Here is a 19569-nt window from a genome sequence, read left to right on the forward strand (position 1 = left end):
GTGTTTTCTGTTTGGGCCTCTCTCTTTTAGTAAGAATATCAGGGACACCCAAACCTGGCTTCCACAAGTGTACAGAGTGTGGCCATAAGCTTTCCCCAGCTGATGGCCACACTCTGTGTGTTATTTGTCTAGGGGTTGCCCATCTTGATTCCTCCTGCTTGATCTGCGCAGGGTTCAATCCCCGTGCATTGATAAATAGGAGGAATAAACTCCTCCTACTATGGGGGCCCAGGCCACCCCTTCTTCTTCTACCCCAGCTACTTCTTCTGTCTCCGCCCTGGCCTCTGGCACTCAACCTCCCCCTAAGAGGACTGGGGACAGAGACAAGCACAAACATAGGGACCGGCTGAGGAAGCAGTCCCCTGACCACTCTTCCTCAGCTGAGCTGCCAGACAAGATCTGCTTGGCTGCTAGTGTTGGGATCCCCGACTACATTCCCCTTGCTTTTCCCCAGAGCCATTCACTGACATCAGCATCATCTCACCATATCTACAGGCCAGTGTCGGTGGCCTCTTCCTCCAGGACCAACTGCAGCCTTTCCAAAGCAAAGGTGGACAGGATGATGCAGAGATTCATCCACACCCAGATACAGATGGGACTCTTTCCTGGCCCCTCTCCCTCCAGAGCGAGGGGCATGCAGTCCATCTTCATCCCGATTACTCCTTCTCTAATCTGGCCCATAGTTTGGAGTCCTCAGATCCAAGGACCCTCAGCGTTGAGGGTTCAGCACCAATGGTACCTGGTACCTCGATCCCAGCTGTTACCCTTGAGCAGGTCAGATCAGACAAGCTCAGATTCTCTTGGAGCCATAGCCTCATTGCCAGATCCGTGGGTGTGGTTTCAGCCAAGAGTTTTTCAGAGCAGAGCCTTCCAATCAGAGACTCAGCACCTGGGGGTTTGGCTTCTGCTCCTCCATTGATCTAGAGGATTACAGACCTGACTGTAGTCCCAACTCTGGGGGTTCATTCTCCTTCTGCCTTTGATGTGCTGAAGAGGGTTCTCTCAATTCCATCAAGATCCTTGATGATGTTGTCCTTGGAATCCACCCTGACTCCCTCAGTTTCTTGTCTGGATTCCTCCATCTTGGTCCCTCAGGGACTGCTGCCACTGTGCCCCAGGGAGTTTTCCCACTGGAACAGATTGATGTTTTTGAGTCCTCCCCAGAGACCCCCCGAGGATGTTCCTCAAAAATATACATGAAAAAGGAGGCACTTATAGATTCCCCATGAGAGTTCCTCACAGAGGACACTGATTTGGAGGAAGGGGAGGGTTCCCCCCAATCACCCTCTGAGGATGTCTCATTTGGAGACATCATGGAGATCCTGCGACAGGGTGGAGGGGTTGTCTGTCCAAAAACCCAACCCTGATGAATCAGTGCTTCTGGAGGCATTTGGCACAGGACCCTCTACTTCCTGGGTGTCCCCTCCCGAAGATCCTCTGGTGCATCTGGTGACATCTCGGGCATGGAAGGAGTCTGACATGGCACAGCCAATCCCCAAGCACCCTAATAAGGTCCTTAGCACCCCCACTGACATATCCCATTGGACAAAGGGCCCCCCATCAATGCCATGGTGATGGCGTCAGCCACCAAATGGAGCTCATACAGGAGAGCTCCACTGTCCATCCACCGGACAGAGAGTCTAGGACCCTGGACTGTTTTGGGAAGTGGACCTACACTTCAACCATGTTCTACCTATATGTGCTAAACTATTTAGTACACATTATTAGGTGAGACCTAGTGAAGGAAATCGCTCAGTCTACCCCAGGGTCCATGTTGATGGAGGATAAGAAGGTTTTCTCCTCTTGAATGGCCACCCTCACCTCCATTGCCAACACTTCTATGCAGCTTCTCTCTCTCTCATGCTACTGAGGGCACTGCTAGAGCTGCCAAAACAAGTTTTGTCATCAGGTGTCATGCCTGGCTCTGACTTTGTTCCTTCTTGGAGCCCTTCAAGGAGTCATTTACAAATCCCCCGTATGACGGTTCCACACCCTTTGGTAAAATGGTACTTGATAAACTGGTCCAGAGTGAGAAGGATGGGAAGACTCTGTCTGGTGTCAGAATCCACTTCTGAACCGCTCAATGATGCTTCTCAAGGAATCAGCAAGGGGGGGTGAAGAAGATGTGGTTCCAGAAGTCTCAGGGTTATTCCCAGGATGCTCGGGATTCACCTTCCTCTACAGGCAGTGGGGGATTCGACAGATGTTGCCCTTGCAGCAGGGGGGGTCCGAGGAACCAAGGGTCTTGGGATTCATTCTCACACAGGCCCACACAGCAGCCCTGAAGGGTTACCCAACTGGTCATTTCTGGATGCAGTCGTAGGTCGACTCTCGCTACACCCATCAGCCTGAGAGTCAGTTACAATCAGTGGGTGTTTCAAATCATATCCAGAAGATATTCAATCCTCTTCTTTCAAAGGCCAATTCAGGCCAAAATCCTCCCAGATGTTCCACCCACGCAAAGGGAGGCTGCAGCACAGGAAATTTCCAAGCTTCTAGAAAAGCAAGTCATGCAGCCCATCCTCCCCCCAGACCAGTCTGGATTAGGCATCTATTCCAGGTTCTTGTTGGTGCCAAAGAAAATGGTGGACTTGAGACCAATTCTGGATCTCTCTACCCTGAATATGTTAGTTGCCAAGACAAAATTTCGGATGGTCACACTTCAATCTATCCTGCCCTTCTTGCAGGAGAATGACTGGATGTGCTCAGTAGACCTTCAAGACATGTACTACCATATCAAAATGGACAGACATTCTCAAAGGTTTCTCCACTTCCAGCTGGGGGCCAATCATTACCAATTTGGAGTGCTACCCTTTGGTCTCACCACAGCCCCCAGGGTGTTCACCAAAGTAAAGGCAGTGGTAGCAGCTCACCTGTGGCCACAGGGCTTCCAGTTCTTCCCCTACCTGGATGATTGGCTCCTTTCCACACCCTCCAGGCATCAACTTTGCCAAGCCAGGGACATTCTTATCCAAACTGCCACCACCTGGGTATCACCATCAATCTCAACAAATCCTGGTTAGAAACAGTTGAAGTTCTGGACTTCATTGGAGCCTGGTTATACACTATTCAGACCAAGGCTTTCCTGATGATTGACAGATTTCAGTCCCTCAAACTTCATGTCTTGCACATTCTTCAAGTTCCATCTCCTCCGGCGGAGTTTGTTTTAAGGGCATTGGGGTCCATGGCAGGCAAGCTCACCCTCGTTCCCGCAACCTGGTTACACATGAGGGTGCTCCAATGGACTCTGGCTGTCGAGCAGTACTTTCTAGACCTACCACTGTCACATCCTATTCTCCTATCATGGGCATATACAGCCTCTCTTCTCTGGTGGTCTCAGTCCCCAGAACTTTTTTGCGGTTGTTCATTTGTTCTTCCCACCCCTCTGACCACAGCGGCCATGGACGCCTCCCTACTTGCGTGGAGGGCATTGCTTGGCATGGACAGTTCAAGGCACGTGGTCTTCCCTGGAGACCCAGTTGCATATCACCGTTCTGGAGATGAGGGCGGTTCTATTGGCATTGCAGGCTCTTCATGCCCATCTTCTCCTAGGGATGATTGCCATCCAGACAGACATGTTGGTAGTCTGGTATATAAACAAACGGGGGGAACCAGGTCATATCCCCTTTGCTGTGAAGCCATGAGATTGTGGGAGTGGGCAATCTCCACCTGCCGTTTTCTGGTGACAACACACATTCTGGGAAGGTCCAACATTCTAGTGGACAGGCTCAATAGGTCTGTCCTGATGCCTTACGAGTGGTCTTTGAATCCTTCAGTAGCAAAGCAGATCTTCCTATAGTGGGGTCAGCCTTGCTGCAATCTCTTCATCTCTCCTTCCAATGTGAAGTTTAGTGAGTTTTTCACTCTGCATCCCCAGAGATGCTGTGGTTCATGCTTGGCCCTCCGGTCTTCATTATGCTTATCCTGCACTTCCCCTGATACCAAAATTCATTCAGAAAGCACAATGGCTGGGGAGCTCAGTCATCCTCATTGCCCCTTTCTGGCCTCACCAAATATGGTTCCTTTCTCTTTGGTCTCATGTAGTGAGTCCTCCCTGGATGTTGGATCTGGTTCCGGATCTGATTTCACATCCCTCAGGGATTCCACATCCAGATCTGGTCAGTCTGAAGCTCACCGCTCAGCTGCTACAATTCCCATGATAGTTAGGACTCCCGGGCTGTCTTCTCTGGTTAAAACAATTTTGGTAGCATCTCATAGATCTTCCATGAGAAAAGTTTATCCAAGCAAGTGGAAGTGTTTTTCAATTTGGGCATCTCAAAGGGATTTGGATCCCTTCACTGCTCTGGTTCCTGTTATCTTGGAGTTTTTGGTGGGTATTTTTCATCAGGGTGCCAGCTTCTCCATGGTTAAAGTTCAGCTGGCAACTATTTCTGATTTTCACATAGGGAGTAACTCAACTTCTCTAGCCTCTTCTAAGCTCTGTAAAGCTTTTCGGAAGGGTAGCTTCCTTCTTAGGCCAGCAATCAAGACCCTATGCCTCCTTGGCATCTTACTTTTGTTTATCAAGCCTTGGTCTCTCCCCCCTTTGAACCTGCTGCTTCAGTGGAGCTACAGTTCCTTCCTGATTGCTATTACTTCAGCAAAAAGGGTGTTGGAGCTTCAGGCCTTATCGATTAAGCTCCTTTACATGATCTTCCATAAAGACAGGGTTTCTTTGCGCACTAATCATTCTTTTTTGCCTAAAGTGGCCTTAGAATCAAACATCAACCAGGTTATCAATCTCCCCATCTTTTTTCCAAACTTTCAAAATAAGGGAGAGTATAAGTTGCATTTAGTGGATGTTCATAGACAGTTACATTTTTACTTATGCAGAACAAAAGCCTTCCACAAGTCTGATGGGGGTGGGAGGTTGGCATAATGGTTAAGGTGTTTACCTTACAGTTACAAGGTACAGGGTTTGATTCTCGCATGAGGTAATTGGCTAGGCTTAAAATGGCCCAGAAGGGCTGTTAGTCTAGTACTAATCTATGAATGTATGAACCTATGATCAACTTTTCATTTCCTATTCTAAGCCCTTTTTAGGGGAAACCTGTATCAAAGGTCACCATTGCTAATTGGATTTCTCAGTGTATACTCTTGGTGTATTCAACCAAGGGAGTGTCTCTGTCATGTCAAGTTAAGGTGCATTCTACTAGATCTATGGCTACTTCTGCTGCCTTTTAATCCAGAGTTTCCTTGGATGACATCTGCTCTGCAGCCACCTGGGCATCTTCACATACTTTCATCTCACATTACAAGCTGGATCTTCTTTCCAGAAGTAGGGCATCCTTTGGCTCTGCCATGTTGTGGAATATCCTTCCATGAGGGCCTCCCAGGTGTTTGGTAGCTGGGGACTCTGTCCCACAGGTTGAAGAGCAAATTAAGACAACTTCAGAAAAAGAAGTTATGTATTCACCATAACATTCTATCTGAGTTGTTGCTCTTCATTTGTCTTCAAATGCCCCTCCCTCCTCCCCCCCTGCCTTACATGGGCTGTGTGGTGGTCTGGCTGGAAAAGACATAGCCCTTTCTTCAGCATATATGATCATTTTATAATTCTGTCTGGGTTAAGGTGTCAAGGGATAAGACACTGTGTCAGGTTGGGTTGCTATGGTGGGCAGCAAACTCGATCTGAAGGGAAAAAGAAGACAGAGGCATTATAGGTAGGGAAGGAGCTTGGAGCTTAGATCAGATGCTGGAGAAATGCGGCCAAGTCAGAGCCATCTCGAATCTATGTCCCACAGGTTGAAGACAAATGAGCAACAACTCAGATGGAACATTATGGTGAGTACATAGCTTATTTTGTTCTCCATTGTGGAAGTTAATTGAGCACAGCATTGTCTGAGGTCATGCTTACCACACTCTGTACTACCCCCATCTCACACACAGGTTGACTGCTGTGAGATTTGAACCCCCGACCTAACTAGTACTACCCCCATCACACACACAGGTTGTCTGCTGTGAGATTTGAACCCCCTACCTAACTAGGTACATAGTAATAAGTGCAAGTGTCAGTGCAGAAGTATGGGTTCTACAATGTGAGAATGCACTTTATACAGAATGACATCATTGATGTGTTGCAGAGAATATGATGTTGGGAGAAGGGTCTGAAGTTGATTGAGCACAGCATTGGTTGAGATCATGGTTACCTGACTCTATACTCCCCAAATCACACATAAACTCAAGCTGACTGCTATGACATTTGACTCCCCTACCTATCTAGTTAGTCAATCTATTGGACACTGTATGAATCACAAGCACCACCGGAGAAGCCTGAACTTATGGTTTGAGACTGCACTCTAGAAAGGATTAACTCAGTCTGTGGCAGAAAAGATATTGTGCTTGTAGTAGTATTGAGAAAAGGTATGTGTGCTGATAGGAAGGAAGTGCAAGTTCCTGATCAAAACTAATTATATACAGCTGATATAGGTCAGATATGCTGCCAGTGATATAAACTGCAGAACTGAGAGTGATGCGTACCTGTTTTACATGGTGTTGTGTAGATGACAATCAGACTTGAGAAACACATGATGGATAATGAAACATTCATGGCTGATCAGGTTAGGATGATGGTACATGAACATTAAGCAGTGGTACTGTCATTACCAATGGGATCTGCTCACACATTTATAAAGTGCAGTGTCAATACAAAACAATCCAAACTGTTACAATGCAGTAGTGCTAAGTAATGAATAATTATGTGTGCCAAGGCTCCATGTGGTTTTATTTCATTTGTAAGTGTAAGTGTTGCAGTGCAGACTTAACTGTACAGAATTAAGTGTTCATGCAGTGCAGACATAACTACAGAATGAAGTGCTCATGCAGTGCAGACATAACTGTACAGAACAAAGTGTTCATGCAATGCAGATATAACTGTACAGAATGAAGTGTTAGTCAGCATCACAGTTCACTTCAGTTCTCTTGAGTACAGTAATCCATTTCCATGAATTGAAGTAATCCGACCCAGTAACCAGACATTTATTTCCTATACATCTCTTCATAAAGTACACCACTGAGAAGCTGCTTTGCACAGATGATAGAGCATTAGCACATGTATGATTCTAATTTGAGGTGTTAAACTTGGAATGAGAAGTAGCATTCATGTGTGGTGCTGTCTGCCAACCTGTGCAAAATAAGGAGCACAGACAAACTGGTGTGATTTGGATTAAATGAAGAACAGTTCTATGTTGTGGTAATGTTTCATGTGTCATAATTTATACATTTGTCATGCCAGTATTTGCTCTGTTTCTTGACAGATATACACTTTGCATGTGGTATTCTACCTTTGAAATGTTATCCTCAAAGCTTTTTTATTTATATTTTTTATTATTATTATAATTATTATTATTGCCTTCTCCATTTGTGAGCTGGTAGGCAGCAAGCAAACAGGGTTCAATGCTGAAGGAAAAATGTGGAAAATGTAATTTTAATAGCATTCAGTAGTGCAAACAAGCCTAGCACCAGTGTGCGGTCATCAGCACTCTCGATAGTACTGAGTGTAGAAATTCCACCTTCTACTTAAGTTTCTCTATTGCACAAGATATAAGTGCAGTGAACTTCAAAGAAAGAGCACAAATGAAGCAGGTTTGATTACAGTGTGCAGGTAATTTTACAAAGGGTGTCAAAAAATCATTCTTAAAAAAGTGAGTAGGACTGTAAAATTACATAGAAATGACTATCCTAGATATGGGGCCAGATTCAGGAAGGCTTACACGGAGTTTAAGAGTAGTGTAAGCCTCCGTGTAAGCCTCCTGATTCAGCAACAGCCCAAATCTCCGTGTAAGAGACAGCTAACACGTCTCTTACACGGAGTGGAAATGCTCAATACCTCATTTGCAGCTCCAAGATATGCAAATGAGGTATGTGGCGATCCACAAGCCAAACCAGTCCGTGTAGCGGACGTGTTAACTTCTGAAATGTACTCAGCTGACAACTGAGTACATTTCTGCAAAATTAAAACAGACTATGTCAGCTCCAAATAAAGTGCATTTGTTACATTAAGCATGCCAATGGCCAAATATGTGGCCATTGGCATGAAAAATGTTGCAAAAAAGTTATATAACTTTTTTTTTCACAGGATTTATGTGTTTAACTGTAGCACACCAGCGCAAAGCGGGTGCGCTACCTAAAACTGAAAACCGAAGCTTATAAGCCCACAATTGTGGGATTTATATATTACATGAAATGTCAATGGAGGGACTTGCAGAGCAAAAACAATATGGCCTCCGTTTAGTGGTTGTCAAGGGGAAGCTCCGTGTAAGATATGTAACTAAGCATTACTAGGCAATCCTATGTAAATGAGGCTTACAATACTGAATCACACTGCCACATAAGTAATGAGCACTTTCTGAGTCGTGTAAGAGTTAGAGAAGGGGGAGGCTCAGACTAAGAGGTGGGGGACAACATGGGGGGTAAGGATAGAAAGAAATGTACCAGATTGGAGGGCAATGTAAGGTAGAGATGACAGACAGACATCAGGGAGGGAGGTGTGTCCCAACAGAACACTAGGAATGTCAAGAAATTGAGGGCATCGCTATCCCTACACTCTAAGTTTCTTGATATACGTGCATCTTGGCGTGTCTTGTGGCGTGTGAGGCAGGTTCTACATGTGGGGCGTGTTGCAAACTGTTTACAACGGTTTCTTGTGGCGTCTGCGATGTGTAAGGCGGTGTCTTGTAGCGTTTTAGCATGAATCAGCCTAGCTAACACCGTGTAAGGATGTGTCTTGGCGTGTAACACCGTGTAGGGATGTGTACAGCGTTTAAGTTACTGTGGCGTGTTTAAGCGGTGTGCACACTGCTCCCACTCAGGAAACAGAGAGGAAATAGGAAACAACCAAAATACAGGAAACTGCCAGAAGATACTACTAAAGTTAATTGGTGGAAACAATTAGAAGCAGGCAATTACACAGGCAGACTAGAAGCCCAACCCAGCACTTAAAACACAACAAAGAGCAGTGCAGGCTGTTTCTCACAAGAGATACTGCCAGAAACTAAGCTATCAGAGTTGAAACCTGAAAAAGCTGAACTCAGAGCAGAAATGCTAGGGGCTGCCATAGCTGTTATAATCAGACATAGGCGAATTGCGAGGGTGGTGATAATGCAGATGCTGACAGACAACCCAGAGTGAGGAGAAGGAGAAGAGTATACAGGCCTAGGGTCACCTACCATGGGTTACATGAGCTGGAGATAGTAGAAGCTATAGAGTGGACAGAGAGCTCCTGCAGCAGATTGTTGAGCTGTGCAGGCCACGCCTCACACACAGAACCAACAGAGGGAACCCATCCCAGTGGAAACCAAGGTATGTGTTGGCCTAAGAATACTAGCAACAGGTACCTTTCAGAGACCAACTGGCGATATGATGGGGATATCACAGGCATCAGCCTCCAGGGTACTGCACCAGTTCCTGGATGCCATGTCACCACATGTCAGTGATCATATATATGTCCCTAGTGACCGTGAGGTTGTGTCCAGCAATATCGTCTCTTCCAGCAAATAGCGGGATACCCTGAGGTGCTGGGTGCAATAGACTGCACGCATACGCATCAAGGCACCAGCCGGTGGCGGGGTAGAGTCTACATTAACCGCAAGGGATACCCCTCCATCAACTGCCAGGTCGTGTGTGATGCCCAGGGCATAATAATGAATGTGTGTGCTGGCTGCCCTGGTAGCTACCACGATTCCCACATCTGGCATCTGGCGCAGCTGTACCAATCATTTGCCAATGGGGACTTCCCACCACGGACACCTAGTGGGGATGCTGGTTATGCACTTGAGCCGTGGCTGATGACACCCATCAGAAATGCACACACACCCGAACAGGAGCAGCCATAATGAGGCACACGCACAAACCGCGTAATATCATAGGCGTGTGTTTGGGCTGCTCAAGTCACGGTTCGGTGTCTGGACCCGTCTGGTGGAGCTTTGCCGTACTCCCCAACTTCATGTACCCAAATGGACATTATTTGTGCTATGCTACATAATATGATCCTCGCGAGCAACTGCAGCAGGACCAGCACAGGGCTGGGCCAAACATCCCCACCATTGCCAAGGCCACCACAGGCAGGGGTGACTTGGAGGAGGAACAACCTGACCTTGTCCCAGTAGGCAGAAGGAGGCGTGCCCAGTATGCCCTAGCCTTGGCAAAGCGGCAGCGCATAGCACATATGCTTGGTCAGTAGGAACACTGGGACCGATACCCACTCTGACTCACTCATACAGTAACAGGGATGCCTAACATGACACAACCTGCTTCCAAATGTACAGGGAGTGTAGTATGTGCATCCGACAGAGGCACCCCTGCAGCACCACCCGAGGCATGAATGCCATGTGTTAAGTAATGTAATACCATGTATCATATGCACACCTGAGGACCATGACTAACATCCACCCTCACCAATCATAAACCACAAAAACACAAACCCACCTCATAGCTATCACAAGGGATAGGAACCTAGATGTAATGCTACCCAATGGCAAAGGTATAAACAGCAAGATGTGTGCAGTGTAAATGCACACAGTATAGGAATGCACATATCAGTGCTGTAATAGAAAACAGGGTCAAAGCGCACATCAGCACCCTGACACTACCAGGGTCACACCTCATACAGTGATGTACATGTGCAAAAACATGGAACAAGATACAAAATGAGGGTGACTACCAATAAATGGCATGGATAACCACACACCCTGTTGTTACCACAACAAGAAGCAACATGCATTAGCCATGGTCAAACACCAATGGCTAAAACTGACTACTACTATATAGCTTGCTGCAGACCACTGTCCTAATAGCAGCAACTGCCCCAGGCCTATGTTCACAGGTTCACAGGTTCATACTAGGCTATCTGCCCTAGGGCATTTATAAGCCTAGACCAGAGTTCCGTGGAGTCTGCCGCACCTTCACTCTGACGGATAATTTGCCCATTATATTGCTGTGCCTCTGACAAGCAGTGATACTGAGGTTATCCCTGGGGCATACCTGCAATCTCCCATCCATTGATTAAGATCTCACTTGAACAAAGCCAGTGAGGTACTCAGCCTCACATGTACCAGGATGTTGTTCCACAGCATAGGGACTCTCTGGTTGAAGAATCTGTCCCTCCAGCACATCCTATTAATATCTGTGTTGAGGTTTAAATCTCCTGCCACTGTAGTTCTGATGGATGTAGAGGTCTTGAGGTGAAGCGTGTACATTAACTCAGGTTTGGACATGGCCTTGGATGTCAGGCACAGGTCACCTCTGAGCAGGCGGTAAGTCACGGAATCAAGCTGGAATTCCTCCAGTCGGGCAGCATAAGAAATATGTTTGAGACCCTTTCTCCTCCTGTCGAGGAATTTGTGGGCCCATCCAATTGCCATAGGTGTCGGGTCATATACATGCTGAATGGGGCATTGCACTCAATCAATGGTCCGATGAGTGAAGAGTACAGGGGAACAATGACCTCCCTGGATCTAGATGTGAATCCCTGCATGATGAGGTGGGCAATGTAGAAGTTCTACCTAACTACCCTGGCAGCGTGAGTGTCAAACAAAGGTTACTCTCAACCTGGGTGCCCAGGTCCCTGATAACCTCCTGTGTGCTTAGAGGATTGCCACCTACATGGGAACTAGTGGTAACCTTGTTCTTCCCAAAGGGTATGGCTATGCATTGTTTAGTGTGTAATGTAAGGCCATGGCTCTGGCACCAGTTATCCGTGTCTATGACACCCTTCTGAAGGATGTCTGTGTCAGATGGGTGTCCAACTATGGTTCCCAGTCTGCAGTCATCTTCAAACTTTGTCAGCCATAATCCTGCTGTGTTTGCTTGTACTTCTGAAAAGTAGATGCTGAGCAATAGTGGGCCCAGGACTGAGCCCTGTGGGACACCACTTGTGACAGTTGTGGAGTGTGACATGGCACCAGCAAGTCTGAACCTGTCTGTTCTGTCACGTAGCTGGTTTGCAACCCATCTTGTGATGTATGGGTTCACATTTAAGCTGGTGATGTTTTCAATGATACCCAAGTGGGGTATTGTGTTGAAAGCCTTTGCCAGGTCAAGGTAGGCTGTGTGGAGTGCCTTGCCCTTGTCAATGGCCTTGGTGTCTGTTATGAAACAGTCAACCAAGTTTAAAAGGCATGATCTGCCCTCAACAAAGCCTAACTGGGTTGGATCTAATGTCTGCAAGTCCCCTATGTCCTCATCTATGACTTCCATTATGATCTTCTCCATAGCTTAGCAGACCCTGCTTGTCAAGCTGATGGGATGGTAGTTTCCGTGGTCGGTGGAGGCACCCCCATGTGAAGTGGGTCCACCATTGACATATGCCACTCCTTGGGAACATATCCTGAGTTGAGGCTAAGATCATACAGCTGCCCTGACTGCGGGTTTAATTCTTGAGTGAGTTCATGGAGCACAAAACCAGGGACACCATCTGGTCCCATGGATGCTGCGTCCTTTCCCTTGGATAGAGCAGTTCCCACCTGAGCATTTGAGATGTTTGGGGGCTACAATCCTCTTTCATACATATCTCTCCAGTTGTGGTGGAGGGTGGGTGGAGAAATCTGCACTGAACCTGTCAGCCAGTATGTTGGCAATGTCTATAGGTTCAGTGATATTTACAACATTCTGAGCCTATTCTGAGCATATCTGGGAGTTTCCTCCCAGGTGTGTAACGTATGTATAAAAGGCCTCATTGTTGTCCCGTGAGCCCTTAGTGGGTTTACTCCCAATATTAAGCCTTGGATGATTTCATGGGGAACTCAGTGTTTCACCTATATTGAGCAGGGGTGTCTACCCTTCCACGGATATCGCTCTATCTTGTAGTACCTCCTTCCTTGTGTTGTAGTGCTTGTTTATGGCTGAGGTCCACCACACTGGCCGCTTGCCTCTGGTACAACGAGTCTGTGTTTTGTTTGGGATTGCCTCATCCATGCAGTCTTGAAGGTGCTGGTAGAAGGCAGTTGTAAGTGATACAGTGGCTTGGGTAATGGTGTCTGCTGGCTTGGGGGCTTTGAAAGAGACCACAACAGTCATTAGAAGTGTGTAGTCGGCTTCTGAGAGGTTCTGCACTGTGGTCTTTTCTATCTGGGGTGGGGGTGGGATGTGGACTTCCACTGAGAGTAGGTCATGATCTGATCTCACCAATGATGGGTATACCTCTGGTGTTGAACATTGTGAGCCCATGTTTGTGATGATGAGATCTACTATGTTGTCTCCTCTTGTGGGGATGGTGACTAGTTCTTCCATGGCATGTGAGTGTATGAACTCTAGGAACCTGTGGGCTAGAGTGTTGTGGCTGTAGTACTGATCCCAGTCTATATTTGGATAGTTGGGATCACCCAGTGTGATGGTGTTTGCAGGTACATGTATCCCGCCACTGTTTTCATGAAAGCTCTGTGAGGTACCTGAGTTTCAGAGGATGGCCTGTAACATGCTACAAACTTCAGAGCAGTCTTGCCTATGGTTAATTGCACCGGATGGTGTCCAATGCATCGTGTGTTGCCACCAACCATGAGGTGAGGGTGTCCTTGATGAATATTGCTATTGCCACCCCTCATAGTGGTAATATGTGTACTGCATAGATACGAAATATTGTGCCTCTGACTTAGTAGTGACACATTATGACCACCTTACATAATTGAATAATGTGACTATGCCTCTGTCCAGTCTGTGCCCCTGTCCACATGCAGCTGTACAGATGTCTCTTGAAGAGAGTCAGTGAGGTACTCTGTCTAACATGAACTGGGATACTCTGCTAGAGTTTGAGATGCCTCTGAGTTATGACTCTGTCCCTTCAGCATGTCCTATACATGTATGTGCTGAGGTTCAAATCTTTAGCTCCCATGTTTCTGGTGGATGTGGATTGCTTGCAGTGGAGCATGTCTACCAAATCCTGATCGGACATGGTCTTGTATGTCAGGCATAGGTCACCTGTGCATTATGTGGTATGACACTGAAAAAAGCTTGTTTTAGTTATTCTGGAAGTATATGACATGTGTTGTAGATCCCTGATCTTCATGGTAAGGTACTTGTGGGGTCTCTCCAGCTGCTGCAAGTGCTGGTTGAGGTACATACCAAATGGGGCGTTGTATTCAAGCATGGGCCTGATAAGGGAGAAGTATAGTGGTACAATGACCTCCTATGGTCTGGATGGAATACCCTCCATGATAAGGTGGCCAAGATAGAAAGTCTGTCAAACAACTTTGGCAACATGGGTGTCAAATGAGATGTCACTATCTACATGTGTCCCCAGCTGTCTGATTTGTTTCCTGTACTCATTGGGTTGCTGTCTATGTACAGATCTGTGGGTACTGTGTTCCTCCCAAAGGGGATGGCTACACATCAGTCGCAGTCAGTTTTAGGCCATGAGTCCAGCACCAGCTATCTGTCAGTGTGGCGGCAGTCTGTAGGATGTGTGTGCTGGCTGATGTATTCACTATGGTGCCCAGGTTGCAGTCATCTGTAAACTTTGTCGGCCACAACCCTCCTATGTTTGCTTTCACATCTGAAAAGTAAATACCAAATAAGAGAGGTCCCAGGACACAACCTTGTGGGACACCACTTGTGACTGGCTTGAACCTGACAAGGCACCTGCAATGTTGACATTATGGGTTCTGTTTCTGAGCCATTTTGCAACCTATGCTGTGACATATGGTGTTATATTTCAGCTGTTGAGCTTGTCTATGATGCCTGAGTGGGGTATTGTGTCAAAGGCCTTAGCCAAGCGCAGGTAGGTTGTGTGGACTGTGTAGCCCTCATCATCGGCTCTACTGACAGCTTCAAAGTAGTCAACTTGGTGCAAAAGCATGGGATCTGCACTGTACAAAGCTGAATTGGGTGTGATCAAGGGTCTGTAGGACACCAATGTCTCTGTGTGGAAGCTCCATAATGACCCTTCACAAAGCTTTGCAGACAAGGCTGTTTAAGCTTGTGTGGTGGTAGCTGCCAGGGTCTGTGGAGGCATCTCCTTTGTGGAGTGGGACCACTGTTGCCGTGCGCCAGTGTTCAGGTACAGATCCTGTAGCAAGGCTAAGGTTAAATAGGATCTGCATATACAGGTTTATCTCCATCTGTAGTTCACATAGCATGCAACTGGGGATACCATCAGGTCCCATTGATGCTGTGTACTCGTCTTTGCTGACTGCGGCTCTCACATGGACATCCAGGATGACAGTGAGGTTACATACAGCTGTGATAACTATCATGTCTTGGGGGTGAGGGAGGGTACATTGCACTGAACTGGTCTGCCAGGGTGTCAGTAATATCTGTCAGGTCCCTGGGATATAAGTTGTTGTGTACCAAATCTGAGCATATATGAGGGTTCCCACCCAGGCGTCAGACATAACTGAAGAAAGCAGTGTGGTTACCTTCATCGTCTGTGGTGATTTATGTCCCCAAGTTGAACTTGGGTGTCTTTATGTGAGAATGTAGCTTTCTACTACTGCTGATCACAGCTGCCTTACATTCTGGAGATGTAGCTCTGTCTTGCATTAGTATCCTTCATCTGTTATACAGTTTGTTTATGGCTGGGGTCCACCAGACAGGCCACTTTCCTTGGTGGTGAAGGTGTCATTCTCATTTGTGATTGCATGGTCCATGCTTACTCGGAGATGTCCGTAGAAAGTGTCTGTGCAGGAGTCACCATTGTGTGTTGTGGTTTCCACTGGCCCAGTGGGCTTAATGGATACCATCTCAGTCCGAAGAAGTGTGAAGTCAGCTTCTGAGCTGTTTGTCACTATACCCTGGTATCATACTAGCACTGACACAGGTGTAAACAATTCCCCAGAATCCATCAAACAAAATGGACATGCAGGCTTACAGATGCCCTAGGGGGTAGCCTAGTATGAACCCATTATGATACAGATTGTACAGGACACTACAGATAACCCCAAGGCTGTTGCAAATGATGGTAGTAAGCATGTTGTTGATTCCTGGATATGCTCCGGATCACACCGATATTACAAACAACATACCAGACACACACAGGTATGGCCAACATACATCCTGACATGTGCAGTGCAAACCCCTCCACACATAGTGCCAAATACCTTCGCCAGCAGACTGCCGCCTCCCTGACATTATGTCACCCTTACCACAGAGTACGTACCCAAAGAGCAGTGTACAACAACAGTGGGTGTTCTCAACAAAGGTGTCTCCTGAATGGATAGGAAAAACAACCACCACAGAATCATGAGAGGTTTGGTCTGCACAGCTATGGAAAGGACCAGCATGTACCACAGACATAATGATATTGTGGATCTATTGACACCCGACCCTACCCAGTGTGGGTTTACAAAGTGCAGACCCCACCCCTAAACATGTGTGACTCAGTTGAAACAGTACTTGAAGTCAGTGATGAGGGCAATGTGGTCCACACAGTGTAGCGGACCTTGCAAAGCCTTCTGTACAATACCCTATGTGTTCCGTATAGATTTGCTCACCAGCTGATATATACACCCCAATGTCATGGGAGGGTTGCAAACCAGACCAACGACAGAACTGACATGGTCAGACATGCAGCAGCCATGTCAGACTACAAACCACATATAACAGGCATCCCACAAAGCTTGGTCCTGGGACCTTCACCATCTGGTATATATGCCCCATAGGTACAGGCCAACAAGTAAGGACTGTGCTGGAACATGTTTGTAGAGGACAACAAGCCGCCTGACATATCTGATACACCAGCTGACACAAGCATCCCATAAAAGGGCCACATAGAAACAGACAGCTGGTGCCATAGCCATGTCAGCATGTTAAATGGTGAAAACAGTATAGTCAGCCTCTGTGGATAATCCAGTAAGTGACCACCAATTCCCACATAGGTGTCGACCCATGACATACCTAACATGTAATGCCAGAATGGGGGACACAAGGTGATAGATATCCTGCATTGGACAAAAATGTGGCTGTAGGGTTAACAGCAACAATCCATATACCAACCTAATCATGAGGGTTATGACATCTAGCTAAGGGGAGGTCATTGTGGTTTTGCAGTTATCTTTCAGCAGCATTACAAATGACCACAACAGCGCCTGTGTGGTGTACCTCAACAGATACATTCAGCAACTGTAAAGTCCACAACAGTACCTCACCAGGAGTATCAAAGAGCTGGAACACATGTAATGTGTCGCCTGATTAAACAGAATGCAGTTCCACACACTGCCATGCTGGCCACCCAGACACAAGCTGTGCCTGATGTAGAAAGCCATGTCCAAGCTGTCAGCAATGCACATGCCGTACCTTGTACAATGTGAATGGCAGGGAGATATGCACATGAGGGACCTGAACCCCAGCACTGACATACATAGGACAAGCTGTACTGCATTATCCATAACACAGAAGCCACCACCACGCATGAGTAAACTACCAGTACAGGTTATCCATAGAGTCACTCATTTATTCTACTCAACAGGGATCCTAGCGAGTGGATGGGAGATGGTAGGTATACCCTGGGTATCAATGTTGTGTCACAGGTAGACAGAGGCACAGTATACAAAACAAGACATATGTCATGCCAAACTGCACTTATGATGTGTTGATGGACAAACACACTATCCAATAACCATTAGAAATGGCCTTGGGCACATCGGTAGTGTTTGCCAATGTACACCCATGTTGTGGAATACACTACTGCAGTTGGTTGAGGCCGTTGTAAGTAGTTCACATCTGAACATAATGCAACATGGTCAGATAGGTTCATAGGTTCATACTAGGCTATCTGCCCCAAGGCAGTTCTAAGCCTAGTCCAGAGTCTGGTTGCGTCGCCACCCCTTATATGGAAACAGTACTGTGCCCATTAGTTTGGCGTGCCTGTCTCCAGCAGTGACACAGTGGCGATCCCGGGGTAAACCTATGATTTCCCATCCACAGGTCAGGATACCTCTTGAACAGAGCCAGCAAGGTGCTGTGACTCACATGGACCGTGATTGTATTCCACAGCATAGGGAGTCTCCGCGTGATAAATCCACCCCTCCAACATGTCCAATGTACATCCCTGCTACGGTGTAAGTCACTTGCACTAGTGGTTCAGGTGGATCTGAAGATTTTGAGGTGGAGCATGTCCATTAATCCCTGGTTGGACATGCTTGCATGTCATGCACATGTCACCTCTAAGCAGACAGTATGTGACTGAATAGAGCTGTAGTGTTTTCAATCTGGCAGCATATGACAGATGTTGGAGACCCTTTATCCTTTTGTTGGGGGACATTCAGGGTCTCCCCACTTGCTGCAGATGTCAGGTGAGATACATCCAGATAAGGCAGTGTACCAGATCACCGGTCCGATAAGTGAAGAGTACAGGGGAACAATGACCCACTAGATCTGGATGTGGATCCCTTCCTGATCATGTGGACAATGTAGAAGGTCCTACTAGCCACTTTAGCAATGTGAGTGTCATCAGAACAGTGACTGTCAACCTGGGTCCCCAGGTCCATGATAACCTTCCCTGTGCTTAGAGGATTGCCACCTATATGGTAGCTTGGGGTTACCTTGCTTTCCCTGAAGGGTATGACTACACATGTTTTGCAAGTTGACTTCAGGCCATGGCTCTGGCACCAGCTATCAGTGTCCGTGAGCCCCTTCTGAAGGATATCCGTGTCTGATGCACTGTCCACTATGGCACCCAGTGTGCAGTCATCTGCAAACTTTGTCAGCCAAAGTCCTCCCATGTTGGACTGTACTTCTGAGAAGTAGATAACAAACAATAGGGGCCAAGGACTGAGCCCTGTGTGAGACCACATGTGACTGGCATGGTGTCTGACATAGTGCCAGCAACTCTAACCCTGTGGGTCCTGTCCGTAAGACAGTTTGAAACCTGATCTTGTGACATATGGGTGTACATTTCTGTTGGTAGGGTTTCCTACAATACCTGAGTGGGGTATTGTGTTGAAAGGGTTTTCAAGGGCAAGGTAGGCTCTATGGACTGCCTTTCCCTCATCAATGGCCTTAGTTACTGTTTTGATAATGTCAACCAAGTACAAAAGGCATGACTTGCCCTTGATCAACACAAACTGGGACAGGTACAATGTCTGCATGTCCTCCATATCTTTCTTCATGAGCTCCATTATGATCCTCTCCATAGCTTTGCAGACTACACTTGTTAAGCTTATGGGGCAGTAATTACCAGAGTCCATAGAGGCACTGCCTTTGTGCAGACATGCACAACTGGACCCTAAAGAGGCTGTTGTGCACAGTATGGAAATGTAAATCAGTGATAGGACTAAAGCCCAGGATAATGTCCACCACAGTGAAAGTACTGAACCACTACACTATACAGTACAACAGTGCTAGGTCAGTATGAATGGATGTTAACAATTGTATGCAAAGTATCCCATGCAAAAGCTGCAGGCACAGTATAATCCCTGTTGTGTTCACAGGAAGCATCTGGACAGTAACTACACAACATGTCACAGAACACACAACCTTAAACAGGAGTTATTTTTGGAGTTCACACTCATCCACAACTGTGATGGGCTGCATAGTTCAACATATGGAAAGCTCACACTGGGCATGCTCACACACTTTGATAAATGAGACATCATTCACACAACATGCCATGGGAAGGCTGAAGTGGGCATGCTCACACAC

This window comes from Protopterus annectens, chromosome 8.part0 (genome assembly GCF_019279795.1).
Source record: "Protopterus annectens isolate FY-2018-M chromosome 8.part0, PAN1.0, whole genome shotgun sequence".
NCBI lineage: Eukaryota > Metazoa > Chordata > Ceratodontiformes > Protopteridae > Protopterus > Protopterus annectens.